The 20,593-nt window shown below is 38.9% G+C and overlaps 1 protein-coding gene across 1 annotated transcript in view; it reads left to right on the top strand.

Moving 5' to 3' along the window:
* The first annotated feature begins 4,026 nt into the window (after nt 1-4,026).
* Nucleotides 4,027-20,593, top strand: part of INO80 (INO80 complex ATPase subunit) — a 127,071-nt gene continuing 110,504 nt past the window's right edge. Inside the window, 1 exon segment of the mRNA XM_036017321.1 lies at nt 4,027-4,270. The gene's annotated coding sequence lies outside the window, so the exon portion shown is untranslated.

Below are 20,593 nucleotides of genomic sequence, written 5' to 3'. Positions count from 1 at the left end.
ACAGGTTGAAAATTGCTGTTCTAAGGCAAAGAATGCACACAGACTTTTAATCAAGTATCTAAGACCGTATTAGAGATTGAAAAAGAACTGTACTTTAACATGAAAAGTTATAGATCAAAGATGTAGCAAGCTGTATATCAGAAGTTCTGTGACAGATATGAAGAACAGAATAATGCCCTTTCACTACCCCCCCCACCCCAAAGATGTTCAGAGGACCTATAAATATGTTAAGTTCCATGGCAACGAGAAATTAAGATTGAAGGTAGATTAAGGTTACTAATCACTTGATTTTTTAAAAAATATATTTTATTGATTATGCTGTTATAGTTGTCCCATTTTTTCTCCCCTTGATTCTCCTCTGCCCTGCACCTACCCTCCCACCAGCATTCTACCTGATTTGTTCATGTCCATGGGTGGTACATATAAGTTCTTTGGCTTCTCCATTTCCTATACTATTCTTAACTCACCCCTGTCTATTTTGTACCTACTATTTATGCTTCTTATTCCCTGTACCTTTTCCCCCATTCTCCCTTTCCCGCCCCTGCCGATAACCCTCCACATGATCTCCACTTCTATGATTCTGTTCCTGTACCAGTTGTTTGCTTAGTTTGTTTTTGTTTTGTATTTTTAGGTTTGGTTGTTGATAGTTGTGAGTTTGTCGTCATTCTACTGTTCATAGTCTTGATCTTCTTTTTCTTAGATAAGTCCCTTTAGCATTTCATATAATAAGGGCTGGGTGATAATGAACTCCTTTAACTTGACCTTATCTGGGAAGCACTTTATCTGCCCTTCCATTCTAAATGAAAGCTTTGCTGGATAGAGTAACCTTGGATATAAGTCCTTGCCTTTCATGGCTTTGAATATTTCTTTCCAGCTCCTTCTTGCCTGCAAGGTCTCTTTTGAAAAATCAGCTGACAGTCTTATAGAAACTCCTTTAGAGGTAACTGTCTCCTTTTCTCTTGTGGCTTTTTTCTCTCCTTATCTTTAATCTTGAGTAATTTAATTATGATGTGCCTTGGCGTGTGCTTCCTTGGGTCCCACTTCTTTGGGACTCTCTGAGTTTCCTGGACTTCCTGGAAATCTGTTTCCTTTGTCACATTGGGGAAGTTCTCCTTCATTATTTGTTCAAATAAGGTTTCAATTTCTTGCTCTTCCTCTTCTTCTGACACTCCCATGATTTAGATGTTTGAATGTTTAAAGTTGTCCTTGAGGTTCCTAAGCCTCTCTTCATTTTTTTGAATTCTTATTTCTTTATTCTGTGCTGGTTGAATATTTATTTCTTCTTTCTGGACCAAATTGTTGATTTGAGTCCTGGTTTCCATCCCTACACAGTTGGTTCCCTGTACATTCTCTTTTATTTCACTTTGCATACCCTTCACTTCTTCCTCTATTATGCGACCATACTCAACCATTTCTGTGATCATTGTGATTACCAGTGTTTTGAACTGTGTATCTGATAGGTTGGCCATTGTGGCTTAGGTCTGTTTTTGGAGCTTTGACCTATTCTTTCATTTGGGACAGATTTCTTTGTCTCTGTGCACCTGTACATTACCAGGGGCAGGGCCTTACGTATTCACCAGGGTGGGGAAACCCACTTTGCTGCTTCGTTTTGGCATTATATTTGGGGGAGGGGTCCAAGAGTGAACAATGCCTCTTGCTTGGCTCTTGGCCAGCATTCAGTCACTTCCCCTGCTACCCATAAGCAAATTGGGCCCTTCTGGTGCTGATTCCCAGGTGGGTGAGCTTGTGTATATTCTAGGACCCTGTGGGTCTCTCCACTGAACTCTCCTGTGTGGCTAGAAGCTTCTCCCACTGCTGCAATATCCACAGGTTTTTACAGTCAGAAGTTTTTGGAACTTTCTTTTCCCACACTGGAACCCTGGGTTGCATGGTCTATCTTGCTCCCAGTTGTTCCTCCTCGTTTAGCTGCACACAAATGTGGGACTGCCATCCACCACCCTGCCCACGGGGTTTGTCAGCTGCTGTCTTGCTGTGTGTCCTCTCCACCCCGGCTGTCCATCTTTTCCCCTCCTACCAGTCTGGATGAATGTTTCTTCTTTAACTCCTTGGTTGTCAGACTTCCACACAGTTTGATTTTCTGGCAGTTCTGGTCGTTTTTGTTTTTTAATTTGTTGTTGTCTTTCCTTTGGTTGTGTGAGGCAAAGCGTGTCCACCCTATGCCAACATCTTGGCCAGAAGTACTAATCACTTGATTTAAAATGGGGAGATTATTTGGGATTATCTGGGTGGGACTGATGTGATCACAAGCATCCTTAAAAAAAAAAAAAGAAACAAGAATCCTTAAAAGGATAAGAGTTGGTCAGATATGTGAGATAGACCTAAACTTGCTGACTTTGAAGATGGAGGAAAACAGCCAGGAACCAAGGGATGCAAGCAGCCTCTGGAAGCTAGAAAAGAAACTGAATTCTTCCCTAGAGTCCTGCCAACACCTGTTTAGAAGTGAGACACGTGTCAAACTTCTAACGTACAGACTGTGAGATGATAAATTGTGTTGTTTTAAGCCACTGTTTGTTAGCACAGCAACAGAAGACAAAAACCACCACCATTTGAATCTTAAAGGGCTGTTCAACTTGGCTCCTGCCTAGCTTACTTTCTTTATATCTTTTCCTTTTGATCTGTGGTCCAGACAGACAGTTCACTCTTAGTCATATTATCCTACTTGATTGTAGGTGTTCACTGGGCAGGGGGCTGGGGGTGCTGAGGGGGCTAAGGGGGTGGTACATGAAACAGTACTGTTTCTAGGGTTCAGTGTAATACAAAAGGTCCCTCATCAACCTTCTACCTTGTTGCCATTTCTTCCCTTCTTCTCACCATTCCCGTATAGGAAATCATTTTAATTTCTGGTTTATTCTTGTATTTCTTTTGCACAAATGAGCAGATATATATGTGTATTTCCATATGCCTTCTTCTTACTCAAAGTGTAGTATTTTGCCTTTAAGAAAAACTTTTTAAAGTCCAGTGATTTAGCACAATAAATCTATGTATTGATTGAGAGAATGTTGTTCTGCTTAAATACTAAGGGCCATGTGAAATGAATTAAAGTTTAGACGTGAGGGAACTGAAATAGCATAGTTAGCTTTCAGGAAGTTCGAATACTTATCTTCAGTTATGCTATATACACAGTAGATCCTTCTTATGACATCCCGGTAATTGAGTTAACTCTAGTAAATATAAGTAGCATGAGGCTCATCTATGGAGTTGACACGGACAAATAAATTATTCCCTTTTCAGAGGTTCATTGGGTGACAAGTTTGAGTTCCCAAGTCCCTGAATCCTCAAGTCCTTACTTAAAACACCTTGTCGAACTATGTCACAGAATCGCCGACTTGGTCTCTGAGCCTAAACTAGAGCCCAAAACTATTGTGTGACTCCTCTATACAGCTGGCACTTCCCCGACGACGTACAACTCTGCCCCAAAGGGGCCATAAACAAAGCAAAGTATCGCACCCGAACCTGTCCTTTCCCTCAAGAGGATCTTCTCAGTGTTCGGTAACCCCCTAACACACTAACCAAAGCCACACTCCCACCTCCTGTCTGCGGGAACCAATATTCCCAGGATCCTGAGCCGTTTCGATTGACGTTACTTCCGGGAAAAGTAACCTTTCTTCGGCGGTTGCTGGCCCGCAGAAGTCTCGCGACATTTGCTCCCGCGAGATCTGCTTGCTCACTCTAGCGGTGACATCCTCCTCCTCCTCCCCGCCGCCTTTCGGCAATCTTCGCCAGGCCCAGCCCCGACCAATCTGCACTCTGATGGCATGGATCAGGGTCTCCCCACCGAACCCCGGTCGACGCGGGGCGTCAGGCGGCAGCGGCGGGGTGCGAGCTGCTCGTGGCCGACTGCAGCGGCACTGCGGGAGGCCACGGGCTGGCGAGAAGCAGTGAGCGTGGGGCGGGGCAGGGGTAGGCCAACTGAGTAGCGGCTCGATTGTTCTGGCCTGGCTATGGCGCCTCTCCTCCCCCCCGCCATGGCTCCCCGTGTCCCTGCTCCGCTCCTCTCAGTGAGTGAAAGTGGCCGCCGCCGCCGCCGGCCCAGCGCCCGCAGCCGCCTCAGCACCGCCGCCATCTTGGGGTCCCAGGAGCCGCCGAGGGAGCGGGCTAGGAGCGTCCACGCTCAACGCAGTCACCGTCCTACGGTCTCAGAGAGCGAACCGCGGCTCCACCGTCGGCGGGGCGACCCCCCCCTCCGGACCCCGCCCGCACCCCGCCCCCCCTCCGCCGCCGCCGCGGCGGCGGGGCCCGGCGGCCCGAGGTGAGGCGACTAGACGTGGGCGGGTGAACGGAGTAGGGGTCGGGTAGGCCCCGTTGCGCCCCTCTCTGCGGGCGACAACTGGGCCGCGTCTTAAAGGGGCCGTCGCCCCCGGCCCTTGGATTTGTTAGGGTTAGTGGGGAGGATGGGTGTGAACACTCTCCGCAGGGTTGGGACCTCCGGGACCTGGGCCTTTTTATACATCTCTCATATCTCTGGAGACCAAGGGTCACACGGTGACCTCAGCCAGCCGAGGAAGCCCGTGGGGCGACCACACGTGGGGAGTGTGTTAGACCAGGTGCACGTGGGACCTGGTGGGGCGGTGTCGGGCTAACACGTGTGTGGGTTTGGGGGTGGGGTGGGGCAGGGCGGGGGCTGCTTGGGCTCTAGTGGGAACCCTGTGAGAGTTATACTTATCCTTTAAACCATTTGAGATCTAGGGGCTTGATAGTGTGTCAATTTATGGGGAGCAAGTTGGGATAGGGGTCTGTGGTGTATGTTGCTCGTTGGTATTGGTTGGGGGTAGCTTAACACGTGCGCAGATTTAGGAGTGTGTAGGTGACACTCCTGGCCTTTTTGGCTTTAGTAGGTAGGGCGTCTAGGCAAGTGTCATCCTATTTGACATTCCTTCTTGAGCTTGCTGCTGAAAACTACTACTTCCGTGATCACTGAGGGTAGAAGCCCCCTACAGTTTGGGAGTGATAGAGCCTAAGGCGGCACTGTTTTAGTTAACAGCCAACTGTGCGGAATTCTTTGATTTCATACACTCATACACGGTTTAGTTTCGTGTTCCTGTACTTGTTGGTCAGAGTGGAGAGGGAATAAGGGGGTTGACCTCGCTGACATCACTGGTAACCACATTACTTTTCCCAATCAGTGACTTTCCTGATTTCTTTTCCTAAGGAAGTTTTCATTGTCATTTACTAGGGCAGCTTTTAATTCATTTTTTAAAGTAACAGCTTTATTGATGTATACTTTGCATACCAAAAAAACCTCACCCTTTTAAAAAGTGTACAATTCTGTGAGTTGTACACTTTTAGTTTTAGTATATTCGTAGAGTTGTATCAAATACATCACACCAAAAAGAGCCCCCTTAAGCAGTTTCTCCCCATTCTTCCTCACCATAGCCACTAGCAAGTAATCTATTTTCTGTCTTTTTAGATTTGCTTATTTTGGATTTTTTGTATAAATGGAATCACAGGTGTACTTTTGTGGCTGGCTTTTTTCACTTAACATGTTTTTAAGGTTCATCTATGTTGTAGAATTTTGTTCCTTTTTATTGCCAAATAATATTCCATTCAGATTGTATTTTATGTTTGAAATACAAGCTTTTACATATACAATGACAGTTTGAGATTATTATATATGGTAAAAGTTGGATGCCTATTGGATTCTAAAATGAATTTATGTTTTCAAGGATTAAATTCCATTATTTTAGTTTACTGTTCTTTTTTCTTACATTTTTGTTTCAGAAGAATCCAAACCAGTTTTCAAAGATCCATGTGTTAGGAAATAACTGTTAACAGCACATATGTGATTAGAAAAGTTTATGACTAATAAAAACATTTTGAGTATGTCAAGGTGGAAATGTGATTGCTAAATAATTGTAAACTATGGTGTTATAGTTTCACTTAATGAAAGTCATCGAACTACTGAGGGAAGGTGTAACAGCTTTTGACTGGTGTTACACATGTAGACATAGGGTAAGGAAAGGAATGCTAGACATCTCTCCTGCCCACAAGAAGGTTAAAACTGGCTTAGGCGTTTAACATGTCAACATACAGATTCACACAAAACAAATGCTGGGATGCAGTGAATTTTAGAAAGGGCAGAATGAAATAGAGTTAATAGGAAACTGACTTTAGGAAAATAAATGAAATTGATGACACGTTTTAAAGTTGCTTCTTAAGTAAAAGACTTTTGATAAGATAGGCTGTATCGTGCAGAGGATGAGAAGAGGACAGTTGCTAATGCTTACTTTGACAGATCTTTTGGGCACTAATCCCAATCTTGAGGGCTTGGTCTCACCTTCTGATACCATTACTTTGGGGGCAGGATTTCAACTTGTGAATTTGTAGGGGACACAAACATTCAGACCATGCCTCTACATTAAGTCTGAAATTCACTTAGAGAAGCATTGAATTCACTTGCTAATGATGATACAGCAGGTTTACTTAGGATTGAAGTTAGTCACAAAGAACCCAGATGCCTGTGTTTAATAAGTACATAAGAGATTTCCATATATATTAGGTCAGAAGTAGGAAATCAGTAATAGAAAATATAGTTAACAACCTAACTATAAAAAAATAACTGAGATTAAGTGTTATCCATATTTTGAATGGATTAAAGGATAGTGAGTAAACTGTGTGACCTGCCTTTGTGAACTTTCACTACCAGGGATTGACAGCCTGTGTGATGGTCTCTAGAGCAAGCAGGGTTCTTACATTTTTTTTAAGGTGAACTGGCCACCTTTGCAGGCTAAAAAACCATGTGAACCTCTTCTCAGAATATGACTGACTTATTCATTTGCTTAGAGCAAAATTTATTACCTTAAATTTGTGGAGGACAGAAGTCTGAAATGAGTGTCTAGGCTGAAGTTAAGGTGTTGGCAGGGCTGTGTTCCTTCTGAGGACTCTAGGATCTGTATCTTTGGCTTTTCCAGTGCCCCATTTTCCTCATCTTCAAAGCCAGTGACATTGCATCTCTGACTTTCTTCCACATAGTCATTTTCCCCCCAGTCTCTTATTAAGGACTTTTGTCATAATAATTGGCTCACCTTGGGTTGTTACAACAAAATACCATGGACCAGGTGCCTTGCAGATGGCTGTTTTCTTGCTATGTCTTCACATGGTAGAGAGAATAATGACTTTTAAATGTATATAGTTCAAATATTTAAATTTATGATGTAAGAAATTTGCTTTTGTTATTGAATTAAATAACAACTAGTGATAGTCCTGGTAATACTGCTGTGGTATGCTGCATACATTGAGAGTTGAAGGAAATGCTAATTTCAGTTATAGGTTAGTGAAAAGGATATAATTTTTTTCCATCCAAGTTCATGGATCCATAGTTTAAGACTCACAGTTTTAGAGCCTAAACCTAAAAGAGTCCTTCCTGCACACATAATGAAGTAGTTTCATATGGGGCAAACCAGTGGTTTCCTTAACAAGAAGTAAGGCTATTGACTCTTAAATTTGTGTTCAGAAGAACATGAACATGACTTTTTATAAGAAAATCAAACGGTAGTTTAAGGAGAAACCTGGTAGTATAATGGAAAGACATTGGTTTGGGAGATAAAAAGACTTGTGTTTGAATCTTGACTTACCACAGGGTAAGTTACTTTTTTTGTTTCAGTTTTCCTTATCTGTAAAATGGGGATAATCATTTTAACTTCTGAGATTAAATAACATATTAACTATAAAACAGCATATTGATGATTGTTAGTTCACTTTCATCTTTGAAGAAATAAATATCCCAAAGGCTGTGATATACCTTTAGTTTTGATTTAGAAGAGGATGAACTGTTATGTAGTAGAAAGGAACATGTACGGCACGTAGGGGTTTTCTCAGGGTATTCGAAGTAGAGTTCACTTTTTGGTATTGGTACTAAAACTATTCTTATTTCTTTTAAAAGAACCAATAAAGTGCCCCTGGGTTTGCATGTGACAACTAGCTTTTCTGGGTAAGTAGCTAAGTAAGATAAACTGTGGGTAAATCTCCTATCTTTGTGCATGAACAGAAAAATGGCTCATGACCATCAGTCCAGTAAAAATAATGCTAGGCTAAGAGGTTAGTTTATGCTTGAGAATGCTGTCTTGATGTTACCAGAAGGCCAAAAAATTGTTAGTCATTCCCAAGAGAGTTACAGAAAATAAAATTAAAAAATGGACTGCATTATCTTGGTATGAAACTACAATACATCTACTCTTAGACTATTGGATGAATTCTAATTATTGTACCTCAAGAGCAAATTAAGCAGGAGGGAAGTTTCTAGAAAATGGCAGTATAAACAATGAAGCAATGGTGAGGTTTTTGTATGAAGATAAAGAAATTAGATTCTCCTGGCTGGCGTAGCTCAGTGGATTGAGCGTGGGCTGTGAACCAAAGTGTCGCAGGTTAGATTCCCAGTCAGGGCACATGCCTGGGTTGCAGGCCACGGCCCCCAGCAACTGCACATTGATCTCTCTCTCTCTCTCTCTCTCTCTCTCTCTCTCTCTCTCTTTCTCCCTTTCTTTCTCCCTCCCTTCCCTCTCTAAAAATAAAATAAATAAAAATCTTAAAAAAAAGACTTCATGAATTCTTAAAAAAAAGAAATTAGATTCTACAATGGAATGATGAAGACTGAGATGGACTACGATTAAATTGTATTGAACTTGGAAAAGCATGAATAATGATCCTGGAAAATTAGAAGTAGCTTGAAAGATGAATTATAGGTTAACAGGGCTTGAATAATGAGTGGTTTGTTTATGAAACTTCTAGCACAAAAGGTGGTTAAGGCTCAAGAACAGCCCAGGCAGAATTTAAGGATTACAAAGCCAGAGACTTTTGTGATTGGGTCTTAGTTCATTTCATGTCAACAAACATTTAAGGATACTTGTATCTAATGGTTTATGAAACTCCTTGTTCTGCTCATTCACTCACTAAATATTTTTTGAACACCTAGTGAATGTTTTTTGATCTTCCCAATAACCGTTTGTTGAACATCTGCTGTACTCAAGGGATTGTGGTAGACTCTAAGGGTGTACAGTGAATTAATAAAGCTATAGCTATATGTATGGGGAGTACAGAGGGGCTCAGCAAAGATAAACACAGTTATGTAGAGAATTATAAACCTAAGTGTTTCTCTGAGGTGCTGATATGAATTACTAATATTTAAGGTCTTTTTTTTTTTAACTACATTGAGACATTTGTTAAAAAATTTGTTTAAAGGCCCTAATCTGCCTTGTTAACAGAATCATTGTTATCCAGTGGGAGTGTAGATAGCTCAACCCCTTCTAGATCCTAGAGTTAGATGACCTGGGTTTGAATTTTGGCACTCCATCTTAACTCTGTGGCCTCTGGAAAGCTATTTAAGCCTCAATTCTTTTATCCGTTAAATGATGATAATAGTACCTATTTCATAGAGAGTAGTTGTAAGAAAGCAATGAGTATGTAGAAGTACTTGAGGGATACCTGGCACATAGTGCTCCCAACAAGTGTTAGCTATAATTATAGAAACCATTTTGTTTGACAGTTTAATCTAGAGTTTTTATTTATAGTTTAATCTAGAGTTTTATAAAGTATAAAAATCAGAACCTTTTTTATTATGAATAGGAAATATCTCAAAATCTTAGGGCAGAGAAGAAAGTCATCAATAAAAAATAGTTATTATGTATTAACTTTTGGGTTTATATAATGAATACCAGTAGATGTTAATAGAAATAGGTTTTTTAAAGATTTTATTTATTTGTTTTTAGACAGTGGGGAAGGAAGAGAGGGAGAGAAACATCAATGTGTGGTTGCCTCTTGTGCACCCCCTACTGGGGACCTGGCCCACAACCCAGGCATGTACCCTGACTGGGAATTGAACCGGGGACCCTTTGGTTTCCAGGCTGGCGCTCAACCCACTAAGCCACACCAGTCAAAACCAGAAGTATTTTTCTACTTAAGATTAAGTGTCCCAGGTTCGATCCCCAGCCAGGGTACATTCCTGGGTTGCAGGCCAGAACCCCCAGCAACCGCACATTGATGTTTCTCTCTCTCTCTCTCTCCCCCTCCCTCCCTTCCCTCTCTAAAGATAAATAAATAAAATTTAAAAAAAAAGATTATAACTCAAAGAGGTGGTGTTTTGCATCATAGAACTTTTTAGTTAAGGCTCTGAAATATTTCTGTCCAGGATGTCATTCTGATGTTTTTAACAGTTTTCCCTTTTATGAATCATTTCTTAGAATATAATGGAAGCCCTGGCTGGCGTAGCTCAGTGGATTGAGTGCGGGCTGGGAACCAAAGTGTCCCAGGTTCGATTCCTAGCCAGGGTACATTCCTGGGTTGCAGGCCATAACCCCCAGCAACCGCACATTGATGTCTGTCTGTCTGTCTGTCTGTCTCTCCCTCTCCCCATTCCTTCCCTCCCTCCCTAAAAAGAAAATAAATAAATAAAATCTTAAAAAAAAAAGAATATAATGGTATTGCAGGGTTTGTGAAGGTTTTTCCATAAAAGGTCAAATTAATAGAGCTTAGGCTTTGCTGGTCATGTCTCCTTTATTGCAGCTACTTAATTCTGCCATCTAATGTGAAAGCAGCCATAGTTAATATGTAAATGAGTGGGGTTGTACTTCAATACAACTTTATTTATGGTCACTGAAATTGTAGTTTTACATGTTTCTTGTGTCATGAAATAAGGTTTTCCCCCCAATCATTTAAAAATGTAAAAACTATTCTTACCTGTCAGGGTTTACAAAAATGGGCAGTGAACTAGATTTGACATGCAAGCCGTAGTATTCTGACTCCTACTCTAGAGTCTTGGCTCTACAACTCCCTGGCTAGGTGATTTTGTGCAAGTTAATTTTAAGCCTCAATTCCATCATTTAAATGGGGGATAGTAATGGTATCTATTTTATATAGAGAGTTATTAGAAATAAATGAGATAATCTATCTGAAGTGCTATGCACCGTCCCTGACACAAACTGTTTAGTAAATGCTGTATAGTAATATCATCTAATTGAACCCCCCCTTCATTTTACCATGAGGCTGTTGAGACCCTGAGAGGATAAGACAGCTATTTCTAAAGTCTATCTATGGCTTTTCAGTAGCATTAACTCACAGCTGTTTACTTTAGCTTCTCTTTCCATCCAAACATGCTGCTTTCATGGAGGATTTAATTCCGTTAAAATACCATACCATTTAGTCCAGTTAAAATACTGCTTGATAAAACTGTTCTATTGGATGCCATAATGGTGGATATGTTATGCATTCATCAAAATCCATAGGGCTTTACAGCACAAAGAGTAAACTTTAAAGTTTGCAAATCAAGCAAAAATCATTTTGGAGATCAGGAATTTCGGGAAGGAATGCAAACTGTATTAGGGATGTATGCAAAAGTCTTACAGAGGAAGAGGGTAGTGGTGACTTAAGTAACCTGGGAAATGAGTGGAATCTAAGACAAAAGGCATTGCACATAAGCACTGTCTAATTGATGAAGTTGTGTCCCATAGTGGTGCAAGTTAATTCTGGTACTCATGTATATGTATACTGCAATTGAATAATTAAGTAAATGGTTGGTGGGAGACAAGCTTCTCACTGTTAGGGGGGAATTTACAGATAAGCAAGGGGAGGAGGCTAGATGGTCCAGGTGGTTATGGATTAGAGTTGGAGACATGAGTATGAACCCATGTTTAGCTTAATAGAGATACAGAATGGTACATATTGAAATATTTATAGATATGTGTACACACTAGAGTTTATATACAGATATTTCAGTGCTCTTGTCAGCTGAAAAAAATTAAAAAGAAATCTCAGAGCACACCTAGTACCCAGTTTTTAGTTTCCGATATCATTGTCCAATAAAAGGAACTAGAGCTCCTTGGAGAATTGGCTGATTCTAGGACTGGGGTAAGAAATATACAAGATAAACCTGGAGCATCTTATAGTGCCAGAAAGTAAGGAAGTGCTCCAAACACCACTGCCACCACAACCAGAACCCCACATTGATTGAGGATATGTCAGAGGAGCACAGGAGCCAACTGAAAGAGCTCCCAATGGCTGAAACTAGAACAGTTTGAGCAGCAGAATAAACAAAGCAGCACTGGATCACAACCCATAATATAAAATCAATATTTAGAGTTGATATTGACCTAAATAAATGATTTAATAAATGAATATACTGCTTGAAACTCTCCATTAGCATGGTTTTGTGCCTTAGGAGCCTCTGGTTTTTTGGAGGTCCTTTAAACAGTTTTGGGGTGATTACAGTGTTTTTCAGACTCTAAGACACATTTCTCTTCCCCACCAATTTGGGAGGAAAGGGGGTACATCTTATAGTCCGAATGTAGCTTACCTGGCTCGCTGTGGAGGGCAGGCTGGTGGAGTGGGGTCACAGGAGGCAGGAACAGGGTCACTGCTGCATTTTCCTTCCAAAAGTGGGGGGGTGGTTGGGGGTGCGTCTTATAGTCCAAAAATACGGGTAAGTATGTGGGACTTTAAAGTTCGACTTTTTGGATTCCAGTCCTGGTTCTGCCACTTCTGGCTCTGTGTCCTTGGATGGGTTACTTAAGCTCTCTACCTGTAAAATGGAGGAGCTCCCTTGTTCAAACTGACTCTACAGGCTGTATAGTGAAGAGAATAATGTATGTTTGGTATTAATAAAAATCTAATATATATTTGGTGTTAATAAAATCATCACACACCTAAGTGAGTGAAATATTCAATGATTGAAAAGCAGTATTCACTTAATGTATAATTCAACTCATGCTTATTTATAGATGGTTTGTCCCTATAATTACCTGAACTATGTTTTTTGGGCTTTTAGAGAACACAGTTATACATAACTTCTTTGTTACCACCTGTACCACTTAGTGTCTTCATTCTCAAAATGAAAACTGACTTTTAGTATATATAAAAGTGGGTTTTGGAATATTGGCTATTTATGGATGCCTCTTAACTTTTTATTCTTTTTTTATTTTAAAGATTTTATTTATTTTTTTGAAAGAGGGGAAGGGAGGGAGAAAGGAGGGGAACATTAGTGTGTGGTTGCCTCTCGCGCACCCCCAGTGGGACCTACCCTGCAACCCAGGCATGTGCCCTGACCGGGAATCGAACCAGAGACCCTTTGGTTTGCAGGCCAGCACTCAATCAACTGAGCCACACCAGCCAGAGCAACTTTTTATTCTTGATAACCTTTCGACAACACTTATGTAATAATGGAGTATTAACTGTATGTAACTGATAACTAAAATTTCCCAGCACTTTGTGTGGATCTTTATTTTTCACAGGTAACTATCAAGTAAGCTAATGTTATTTTACCTTTGCTGAGGAATGAGCTAAATTGCCCAAGAATTTCTGGCCTGAGAATTCAGTCCTTTATCTCTTCTCAGGGGCATTTTTTTTTCTTAGCTATCTCATTCCCTGAAAAAGGTAAGTGTTTTCATGAAACTAGCAGTGAAAGTTGTTGAAGTCACTGATTCTTTCATAAGAGGGATTTTTAGTTTTGTTCTTAAATGTTTAATTTGGTAAATTGTTACTAATTCAGGTTGGGTGCTTTTCACCAAAGATTTATGAAATACATAGCTTAGGAACCTCTAACATAGCCTAAATAAAAAAAATTGTTTTTAATTACCATGTGAAAGGTCCGCCAGTGACCTCAGGAAACATTTTTTTCCTTTTGGGTATTTTGATTTAATAATATTTAGACTCTAAATGCCTAATAAATAGGAATTAAACTTCTTTGACCAAATCCTCTCCGTGGTATATACAGAACTCTCTGGAGGCAGTTGTACTAGTAAGACTATTTTTTTATTCTGATGTTTTTTTGTTCCCCATCTTGGTAAAGATAATCTTCTAGGAAGTTGAAATGGTTCTTTCCTAGAAGAAAGCAAATGCATTGTAATTGATTTTTTTTTTACCTTAGTAACGTATTTCTTTTGGTGTAATAATTCCGATTTCATTAAGAATGAGAAGTAGGGAGGAGAAATTGCATAAGCATTTTTTTTTTTTCATTCTCACAATGTACCTATGAGGTGAGCCAAAATATTTTCTCTTTGCCAATTTAGAAATTTGTGAAAGGGCCATCCTTTTTAAATAAATTCTTCATTCTATTTAAATGCAAGTGTTATTTTTCCTCTGGAGCTTTATGCTTTGGATAAACTCTAGGTTTGTTAATTTGCTAGACTGTTTCCATGCTCTTGTGATCCCTTTGGTTGAGTAGATTGTTTCTTGCCCCAACTTGAGGGCTCTGTCAGCCTCTGCTCCTTGAGGGGAAGATCTTTTTCTCCTTGTGTTTAATTCAGTGTCTAGTATATAGTAGTCTCTCAGTAAATATTCGATGGTCTGAATGGAAAGTTTTGATTTAACAAAAATGTTTGAAAAGTGTGATTTACTTACCTTGTATTTGCCATATGTAGGGTGACCAAACATTTATTGTTCAAATGTGGATACTTTTGAAAGCATAGGGAGAGTGACTATTAGTAATTATGCTTAGGACAACAAGCATAAGCTTGAACTGTGTTAGGCAAACCCATCTAGGAGCTATGGTCTCCCTAATTATGATGCTGCTTTAGTTTTGTTGTATCATAGGAGAGTCTGGTGGTGAAGAATTGAGACTTTGTTAGTGGATATATTCAATAGATCTGAGCTCTGAGTTTAGCTTGGGCAAATTATTGAACTTAACTAAAATGAGAATAAGATTTTAATTATTGTGAGGATTAAATGAGCTCATATTATTAAAGCGCCTACCTGGGATAGAAAAGCCCTTCACTCTAGTGTTGCTCTTATTCAGTGTTAGGCCCCTTGTCCTCTCCTCCCATCATGCCATAGCTAGAGTTTTTACTTTCAACTGAGGCTGGCTTTGACAGCTTTTATTATGGTTCAGATTAATTGAAACATTTCAGGGAGTGTAGAAATTTTTTTTAGCTCAGCTGTTGAGCTTGCTTTTTGTTAAAGTTGTGTAATTCATGGTGGGCAGAAATGAATGCCCTATCAAACCTAATTACTCTCACTCTTTCTCAAAATATTCATGAAAAAAACATTTTCTTCCAATTATTTTTTTTCAAAATTGCTAAAAGATATTTTAATAGTTTAGGTTTAGTGAAATAATGAAGTCACTGGTAATCTTTATTTCAACTAAATGGAATGATACAAATAAATTTTATTGGTTATGAAAAAAGTGATTTAAATAGAATATGATTAAGTTTCTTATCAATATTTAACTATCAGAATTATGTATTTTCTTCTGGTATTTGAATTATTTTTCCCTTGTATTTTTGATGTTTTGCTAACTTAATCCATTTTAATTATTTGTGATTTTTAAAGAAAGGAAACTAAAGAAAAGCAATTTTTGTTTGCTTTGTGCATCATTACAGACATCCATATTGTGAATCAAAGGGGAAGTATTCTGGTACCAAGACTTCCAAGTACTTCTGGTATTGCATATGATTCTTATTATATAGATAATAAGGTAATGCAGAAAGACCTAGGGGTAAAGAACAATGGGAATTGTACAGATCCAACTAAGAAATATGGGGATTATTTGCCCATTAGGTATACAATAAGTTGTTGCCTCCTTAAAATATTGGAGAGTTGCCCTGGCCAGGTTTCTCAGTTGGTTAGAGCGTCATCTGGTACAGCGCAAGGTTGTGGGTTCCATCCCTGTTGGGGCACATATGGGAGGCAGCCAATCGATGTTTCTCATGTTGATGTTTTTCTCTCTCTGCCTTCCTCTGTCTAAAAAATTAATAAACATATCCTTGGATGAGGATAAAAAAATAAATGGGGGTCAGATTATCTGGATTCTAATCCACATTTCCTGTTATGTTTTATGACCTTGGGAAAGTTACTTTGTGAGTTTTTGCTTTCTTATTTGTAAGTGGGATAATAATGGTAACAATCTTTAAACAGAAAACTATTGGGTAGGTTCTGTGTGCTAGAAGTATTATACGATTGCTAGAATTTTGTGAGAACCTTTTATGAGATTTAAACTTGTAACGTGTTGCAAATATTTTCTCAATTTATTTACTATTTGTTTTTTCTGTGGAGAAGTATATTAACATGTTTATTGAGATATAATTCTCAGCATATAAAATTCACCCATGTAAATTATATATGGTTTTAGTATATTCATTGGTTTTAGCATACTGTATTCACAGAGTTGCAACAGTCATCACAGTCTGAGTTTAGAACATTTTCATCAGCCCCAGAAGAAACCACACTACCCATTAGCAGTCGCTCATTCCTTCCCTCCCCACAATGCAACCACTAATCTATTTTCTGTTTCTATGGAGTTGCCTTTTCTGCATGGTTCATAAAAATGGAATTATACAATATGAAGTCTTTGCTGACTGTCTTATTTGCTTAGCATAATGTTTTCATGGTTTATCCATGTTTTAACATCTGTCAGTACTCTATCCCTTTCTATTGCCAAATAATATTCATTATATGGGTATACCACATTTTATTTATCCATTCATCAGTTTATGGGCATTTGTGTTGTTTTTACCTTTTGGCTATTGCGAATACTGCTATAAAGATTCATGTCTAAGTTTTTTTTATGGACATACATTTTCAGTTCTCCTGGGTATACCTAGAAGTGAAATTGCTGGGTAATATGATGACTCTATGTTTAACCTTTTGAGAAACTGCCAAACATTTACAAAATGGTTGTACCATTTTATATTCCCACCAGCAGTAGTATTAATATGAAGGTCCAATTTTCCCCACATCCTTGTCAACACTTGTTACTACCAATCTTTTTTACTGTAATAATCCTATTGGGTGCTAACAATATCTCATTGTGGTTTTGATTTGTATGTCCCTGATGGCTAATGATGTTTTTAAAGCATCTTTTCATTGGTATATCTTGTTTGGAGAAAAGTCTTTAAAAGTCTTTAAAATTTGCGAATTTTAAAATTGGCTTACTAATCTTTTTATTATTGTTTTATTAGGAGTTTTCAAAACTGTATTCTGGTTATCAGTCCCATTTCAGACATATGATTTGCAAATAGTTTCTCCTATTTATGGGTTTTCAATTCTTGATATCATTTATAGCACTAAAGTAAATTTTGATGACATCCAGTTTATCTGTTTTTTGTTGTTCTTGTTGCTGTTGCTTTTGCTGTTGGTATATCTAAGAAACCATTATTTCATCCAGGGTCATGAAGATTTAACCCTGTGTTTTCTTCTAAGAGTAATAACTCTTAAATTTAAGTCTGTAATCTCTTCTGAGTTAATTTTTGTGTATAGCGTAAGGAAGAAGTTGAATTTTATTCTTTTCCATATGACAATCTAGTTGTCACGGCATCATTTGTTAAAAAGTCTGTTCTTTCCCTCATTGAACTATTTTGACACCCTTGTTGGAAATCGTTTGACTCTAAATGTGTTTATTTCTGGACTCCAAATTCTGTTTCATTCATTGATCTATAACGTCTTCCCTTATGTCAGTACCACACATCTTAAATGATCAGTATGAGCCCTCCAACTTATTTTTTAACTTTCAAGACTGTATTGGTTATCCCAGGTCCCTTGCATTTCCATATGAATTTTAGGTCAGCTTGTCTATTTCTGCAACAAACAAATAAATATATAAAGCCAGCTTGGACTTTGGTATTGACTCATGAACCATAGGAGATCTTTTCATTTATTTACTTACTTTCAACAATGTCTCAACTTCAATATATATAAGTTTTTAATTAAATTTATACCTAAGTACTTTGTCTTTTTGATGCTATTATTAATGGAATTGTTTCTTAAGTATATTTTATTGATTATGCTGTTACAGTTGTCTCATTTTTTTCTCCCCTTTATGCCCCTCCCTCTAGCATTCTCCTGCTCTTAGTTCATGTCCATGGGTGGTACATATAAGTTCTTTAGCTTCTCCATTTCCTATACTATTCTTAACCTCCCCCTATTTTGTGCCTACCAATTATGCTTCTTATTCCCTGTACCTTTTTCCCCCATTCTCTTCCCACCCTCTCCCCACTAATAACTCTCCATGTGATCTCCATTTCTGTGATTCTGTTCCTGTTCTAGTTCTTTGCTTAGTTTGTTTTTGTTTTTTAGGTTCAGTTGTTGATAATTGTGAGTTTGTTGTCATTTTACTGTTCATAGTATTGATCTTTTTATTTTCAAAGATTTTATTTATTTTTAGACACAGAGAGAAAGAGGAGAAAAACATCAATGTGTGGTTGTCTCTTGCCTGCCCCCTATTGGGGACCTGCACTGCAACCCAGGCATGGGCCCTGACTGGGAATCGAACTGGTGACCCTTAGGTTCTCAGAACTGCACTCAGTCCACTGAGGCACACCAGCCAGGGCTGATCTTCTTTTTCTTAAATAAGTCTCTAACATTTCATATAATAAGGGCTTGGTGATGATGAACTCCTTTAACGTGACCTTATCTGGGAAGCACTTTATTTGCCCTTCCATTCTAAATGATAGCTTTGCTGGATAGAGTAACCTTGGATATAAGTCCTTGCCTTTCATGACTGTCAATATTTCTTTCCAGCCCCTTCTTGCCTCTAAGGTTTCTTTTGAGAAGTCAGCTGATAGTCTTATGTGGATTCTTTTGTAGGTAACTGCTTTTCTCTTGCTGCTTTTAAGATTCTCTCCTTATCTTTAATTTTGGGTAATGTAATTGTGGTGTGCCTTGGAGTGCCTTGGTGTAGTTATGATTCTCATTGAATCCAACTTCTTTGGGACACTGAGCTCTCTGGACTTGCATGTCTAGTTCCTTCACCAGATTAGGGAAGTTCTCCTTCATTATTTTTTCAAATAAGCTTTCAATTTCTTGCTCTTCCTCTTCTCCTTCTGACACTCCTATGATTTGGATGTTGGAACATTTAAAGTTGTCCTAGAGAGGTTCCTAAGCCTCTCCTCATTTTTTTGAATTCTTTTTTCTTTATTCTGTGCTGGTTGAAAGTTTATTTCTTCCTTCCCTTCCAAGTCTTTGATTTGAGTCCCAGTTTCCTCCCCTTCACTGTCAGCTTCCTGTATGTTTTTCTTTATTTCACTTTGCATAGCCTTCACTTCTTTCTCTATTTTGCGTCTGTACTCAGTCATTTCTGTGAGCTTCCTAATTACCAGTGTTTTGAACTCTGCATCTTATAGGTTGGCTATTTCCTTGTCACTTAGTTCTTTGCAGTTTGTACCTGTTCTTTCATTTGGGCCATGTTTCTTTGTCTTGGCACACTTGTTACGTTGTAAGTGGCAGAGCAACCCACTTGGCTTTATTGTGGCGCTGTATTTGGTAGAGGGGTCAGAGAGGGAACAATACTGCTTGCTTGGCCCTTGCCCCACTTTTAGTCACTTACCTCACTTCCCACTTGTGGATTGTACCCTTTCAGGTGCTTATTCCCTGGTGGGTGGTCTTGTGTATGTTCTAGGATCCCCTGAGTACCTCCAGTGAACTCTCCTGTGAGACTAGGAGTTTCTTCCACTGCTGCAACCCCCACAGGTTTTTACAGCTAGAGGTTTTCTAGAGGTTTTCAGGCCTCAGTTTCCTATGCTGGAACCCTGGGTTGTGTGGTCTGTCTCGCTCCCCAGTTGTTGTTCTCCACAGTAATGTGATACTGCCCAGTCTGTCAGCCCTGGGCTTGCATGCATTTTGATTTTCTGGCAGTTCTGGTTGCTTTTTGTTTTAAATTAGTTGTTATTCTTTTGGTTGTGTGAGGAAGCGAAGCACATGTACCTATGCCTCAGTCTTGGCCGGAGGCTCTGGAATTGTGTGTGTGTGTGTGTGTTTTAATTTCATTTTCAGAGTATTCATCACTAGTGTATAGAAAGATAATTAATTTTAGTAGATTTATCTTGTACCTCAAAGATTACTGAGCTTGTTTATTTCAGTCATTTTAGGTCATTCCTTAGGATTGTCTATATACAAGATCATGTCACCTACACATAAAGTTTTACTTCTTTCTTTCCAATCTGGAAGCCTTTTATTCTCTACCTGGCACCCCCCCTGCCCTCCACTAGAACTTTGGTACAGTTTTGCACAGAAGTTGTAAATGTGGACCTTGATTGTTCCTGGCCTTAAGGGGGATGGCATTCTGTCTTACACCATGATGTTAGGTTGAGGGACTTCGCTTCTAGTCCTTGTTTATTGAGTCTTTTTATTTTGAAATGGTATTTTATCAAATCATTTTTCTGTGTCTATTGAGATGATAAGTGGTTTTATCCTTTGTTTTATTAATGTAGTGTGGTATATCAATTGATTTGTAGATGTTATACCAGCCTTGCATTTGTATTATAAATTCTATGTGGTATATAATCCTTTTACATGTTGCTAGAGTCCATTGTTAATATTTAGTTGAGGATTTTAGTTGAGTTTTATTGTGATATCTTTGTCTGGTCTTGGAATCAGGGTAATGCCAGAATAATAGAATGATGTGGCAAGAGTTCTTTTCTCTTTAGTTATTTGGAAGAGTTTGTGATGGATTCATATTAATTCTTTAAACGTTTGATAAAATTCTCTAGTGAAGCCTTTAGTCTGGGCTTTTCTTTGTGGGAAGTTGGAAGCATTAAATTTTATAGGTCATATTCATCAAACTTTTCATTTTTTGTTCTTTTGGTCATACATACATAGAAGTCCAGCCTGCAGTTTCTTTATCAAAGCTGTAAACATTTGTAAAGAATGTAGTCAGTAG

The sequence above is a fragment of the Phyllostomus discolor genome, chromosome 1 (assembly GCF_004126475.2).
Source record: "Phyllostomus discolor isolate MPI-MPIP mPhyDis1 chromosome 1, mPhyDis1.pri.v3, whole genome shotgun sequence".
Classification (NCBI taxonomy): domain Eukaryota; kingdom Metazoa; phylum Chordata; class Mammalia; order Chiroptera; family Phyllostomidae; genus Phyllostomus; species Phyllostomus discolor.
Note: the sequence above shows the minus strand (reverse complement) of the source record. Positions and strands in the feature narration are given on the sequence as shown.